Raw genomic sequence first — 4808 nt, forward strand, 5'->3', positions numbered from 1 at the left:
CCGAAGGTCAGTTGAGCATTCCACTGCATATCTAGAGCATGTCATGATGAGGATATTGGAGTATTTTTAGCAGTGGTATCGTGGCTCCTTGTTCTCTGGAGTTGGCTCTTGGGCGACATTGCAGAATAGCTGCTTCGATGATAAGGTCATTGGAGATGCCTTTACGAGTATTGATCCTTCTCTGCCAATTTTCTGAACTGCCTGTTGGCTATGTCCAGATTCATGACTGTTTTGAGGTTCTACAGCGCTTGGTTACTGCTTAGTTATGATCTCTTTGGCAGTACTCTTAAGGCATGGCCTAAATACTTGAATGGTTAAACATTTAACTACTGGTATATCTAATCGTTATATTCCAGTTTCATCTTAGATCCAGGCCAAATAATGGATTCTCTCTGACCAACAACCTCTGATCTTCGTGGGAAAGCATCTTGATGTCAGACAAACCCTTGCTTATTACAACAATCAGAAATCCTCCACCTTTTTCTTTGTTGAAGGGCCGCGCGGCGCACTGGGGACCTCCACGCAGTGTGTTTTTACACGGGCGCGGCACACCTACAGCTCACGGCACATTGGGCCTCCCGCGCGGCACACACAGTAAAAGGCCCGAAACTGCTCACAATTTCTCCAATAACTCAAACGGATTTGCCAGGATTTGAGGCGTTGAGACAAGTGGAAGACATGATCAAACTGAATGAACCCGATGTTCGTTTCAAAGAGAGCCAGCTCGTTGATGCCAGCAGTCATTTTTTCACACTTATTCCAACCATGAATCCCCGTGTTATTCGAGATGTGGATTACCTTAAATTAAAGAATCGCATGTTGGAGAGCCTTTTGGAGATGGAAAAAGTTGCTAAATTCATGAGGTTCGGAATTAAAGATGACGATCCCTTTTATGCTAACTGTAAGAAGCTAAACTGCGATATTTCTCCATTACCTTGCAACAGCTCTGATTATCAACGTATTGAAAGATACCTCAAAAGGACTCATGCTCCAACACATGATTGGGGGCTTGAAATGGAGGACGCCTATAGAATTGATAAGGATGGAGAACGTGATGCATACATTGCTCGTAAAGGCAATCTTAAAAACTGCAGGTTGTCTTGGCATGGTTCACATGTGACAAACTTTCTTGGTATCCTTAGTATAGGACTTCAAATAGCTCCTCCTGAGGCTCTACCAATTGGATATAGGTTTGGAAAAGGTATTCACTTGGCAGACCTTAGTAACAGGAGTTCAAATAACATAACGCCAGCAACAAATGTGCCATGGGGTTATTTCTGCTTAGTGAAGTGGCGTTGGGAGAAGTTTATGAAATAGAAAAGGCAGAGTATATGGAAGAGGCTCCCAAAGGGAGATGAAAAGTCAAAAACCAAAACGCTTAAATTTTTAAACGTAGATATCCATAGTGGCAGAAAAATAAGATGCAATTTCCTATGTTTGTCTTCAATTACCAGACCTACGCTACAGGTGTGCCTCCTCGTTGGTCATCAGTAGATTTAAGCAGAGATTGTAATGCTACTCCTGTCCAGATGGTTGGCTTTCCATCTTCAGTTAGTAATGATTAAACCACCTCCTATTCTAGGTCGATCCATTTCCTCATGGTAAAGTTTATTTATTGTATTGAGAGTCATTTGTAGCTAGGGAGAATTTCTGGGAAATGGTGGGAGAGAAACTCAGTTACTCACTGTACATTTCGACAGAGAATTAATGAAAGGTTGCAGCGCTGGTTCATGAGATTCCTGTGGCGTGAGTTTAGCAAATGTATTTTCTTTCTGTTTCATATGTATTTCATTATGTTTCACAGTTCATTCATATTCATTTCCAGTGAAAGCTTCTAAGTAAGAAAAGGTATAATTCAGTTTACTGCTCTGCCTTGGGAAAGTTTTCACGTTCTATGTTTTCTTCTGTTGAAAAGGATTCATGTATTTATGCCCTTTTCACCCTCTTAAACAATCTCTCCACTTCATATTATTTCAAATCTAATTGCTAGACTTTCTGCCTGTCTTGCCTCACGAAATAATCTGTGTCTTTGAGTTAAATTCTCTGCTCATGCTGTTCCTTGGTCCCATACATCCCAGAAAACTCAGTCATTCATCAAAATACCTCTTTCATATTTATTTACCTAGCCTAAAATCAATATCCATTTTAAGTCACTCTCAGACCCAATTCGTTTATTTTTCACTGAGATTGACCTGGAGAGAGCCCTCTCCTGTCCTCGTAGGGCTAGCTATGAGGCTGAGCGTGGTTTGTGGTTACCCTGAATTTTTCCTTCCTTCAGCCTAAGGCAGATTTAGGTGCTAACATAGTGGCGACTCCACTGGGGACAAAATGGTTTTCTTGTAAATTGTCTTGCCCCAGTACATATCTCAAGTTCAGAGTTGATTGTTGATGGTGAACAACGATCAGACGTAAGAAGGCTGAGATCATTCACCTGGCGACTCCATTCACTGAAGAATCCAGCAACCAATCCTTCATGATGACTCCAGTACAGAGAGATCAGTAGCTTCGAGATTTTCAAAATGGAGTGGGTTGCAAGATGACGCGCTCCCATGAGCCGAGATCACATCCCAGTTTTTACGAATAAAATGCCCAAGGTGGATTGGTTTCAGAATTTGCCTATGTTCAGAAATGTGGAAGGTAATGATGTTGCTCTTCATCTGGTGAAATTTCACATTCATGTGCATAAACTAAAGATCACTTTTCCTGAAGACTGTTTGATGAAAATGTTTATGGCTACTCTGGAAGACGAAGCCTGATATTGGTATGAAAGTTTTCCACCTGCTTCTATTCATTGTTTAAAAGATTTTCATACAATATTCTTTGAAAGGTATAAAGAATCGTATCCATCCTTGGCTTTAGTTCAGGATTGTTGTAGCCTTGCTCATAGTTTTATTGAATATCTTGAGAATTTTTATGGGCGTGATGACTTGATGGACGGAGAAATCATGGAAGCATTGTATGAAAATTCATTTCAGCAGCATAAAGATGATCATGAAAATTTGCAGCAGGATCAAGATCTTAGTACGGTGGAAGATGAAGGAATTTTGCATCTTAACAGTCAACGGGAATTACATGAAATGAATCAGCAATATGAGGAAAATTTATATACTCCTTCACTTGAAATTAATGAAGACAATCAATGTTTGAGCAAAAGAAAACAAAAAATATTATCTCCTCTGTCTGAAGATGAGATAGATCAACTCTTGAACGGTCATGTTACAGCTCCAGTTAACGCAAATCTGCAGTGTGCACATGGTCAAGAAGGTGAGGGTGGAACTTCTTCCTCTTCTGAAAAGGATGACAGTCCTGTAAGTAGCTTCATAGATCAGCAGGTTGAAGAGGTCTATATGGCTGAAAGTGATGAAAGAAAAAGTGTCGTTTCAGATCTGTCCATAGAAGAAGACAGCATGCAGAGAAATCAAGTTTCAAATTCAGAATGTGATAATGTTAAGACAACCATTTCAGATGTAGATTCAGATTGTGATGACCAAGAAAACCTTGTGCTAAGTCCCATGAAAGAGAATTCTACTGTTAAAATCATCTGGAATGAAGAAAACAGAGTTATGAATCCAAATGTTCTCATGTCATCAGAACAAAGCCTTCATAAAGAAATAATCCAGTCAGTTCATGAACAACAAGGTGAGATCTTTGTTCAAGTAAGTGAAACAGTTTCTCTGGATGAATTTATGGTAGATGATATAAATGATTGTGTTAGGGTTCAAGAATCATTTGAAGTTTCTTTTCTCATGATTGATGAATGTAATGAGGAACATGACAATCTGGCTGTCATATCATATGAAGATGACCTACAATATGTTCAGACTACAAAAAGTCAGACCATTCAGGATTCCCTTTCAGATTCTTCCTCATATGTCTCATGTTTTGAAATGTTTTTTGAGGAGAAAATCTGCTCATCTATTTTTTTAGAATTTTTTGAAGACCAGGAACATACTCTTATTTATGAAGAAAGACCAAAATCAAGAGAAAAAGATACATTGTTTTTCCAGCAAGAGGTCAATCTCCATGTTTTTCAGGATCCAATGGCAGATTTGTTGCAGTCGACAGTGAAGGTGATTATTGTAGTATTCAGTGATGAAGGAAATCATGGTCAATTATGTTTTTGGATGCCCAGTTACCAGTATCTATTGTTGACCAAAAGACCTGCTTAGGAGAATCAATCAAGGAGGCATCTACTTGATTGGTTACATTGGAAGACACATTACACATGATTGTACATATTGCATCAATACGCAGGTGGCTGTCATCATGATTTGAAACCCTCGAATCTTGATGGACTACTGCCATTGAAAAAGTTTTGTAAGTTCTTGTTTTAGTTAAGTCAGTCATGAGTCATTTCCTTTTGCATTGAGTCAGTTTTTTCAGTCATGTTGGTTCCATAATTAAGTCAGTTTGAGTCAAGTTTCAGTCAATAAACTGAGTCAGGTTGGTTTGTCGAAATAATGGACTCCATAGCCTAATGGACGAAGGCACTGTCTAGCTCTTCCAAAGATCTGTAGTTCTTGGCACCTCCAGGGAGCTACCATCCCGCATTGGAGCCAATGTTAGAGTCAGTCTTGTTAGTCCTCCGTCAGAGATCAAAACTCTTTTTGCATTTCATTTTTTGGTGTCTCACTCAATTCATTCAGTTGCATTCCGTTAGGGGCATGCCATTGACTGACGGAAGGACTTGGTTTTCTCGTTTCCCTCATGTTTGTACCTACTGGGTTGGTCAAAATTTCTCCAATTCATCAAAATTCAGTTCACGTCATTTACAGTCATAGATGCTATTTTGGTCAAAAAGAGTCTTT

At 39.4% G+C, this 4808-nt stretch overlaps 1 pseudogene; it reads left to right on the forward strand.

The window, feature by feature from the left end:
* The first annotated feature begins 678 nt into the window (after positions 1 to 678).
* Positions 679 to 1317, forward strand: LOC149248594 (poly [ADP-ribose] polymerase 1 pseudogene; annotated as a pseudogene).
* The last annotated feature ends 3491 nt before the right edge of the window (positions 1318 to 4808 follow it).

This window comes from Pinus tabuliformis, chromosome 7, assembly GCF_031772625.1.
Source record: "Pinus tabuliformis cultivar Carrire ecotype Pingquan chromosome 7, CPIR1, whole genome shotgun sequence".
Lineage (NCBI taxonomy): Eukaryota > Viridiplantae > Streptophyta > Pinopsida > Pinales > Pinaceae > Pinus > Pinus tabuliformis.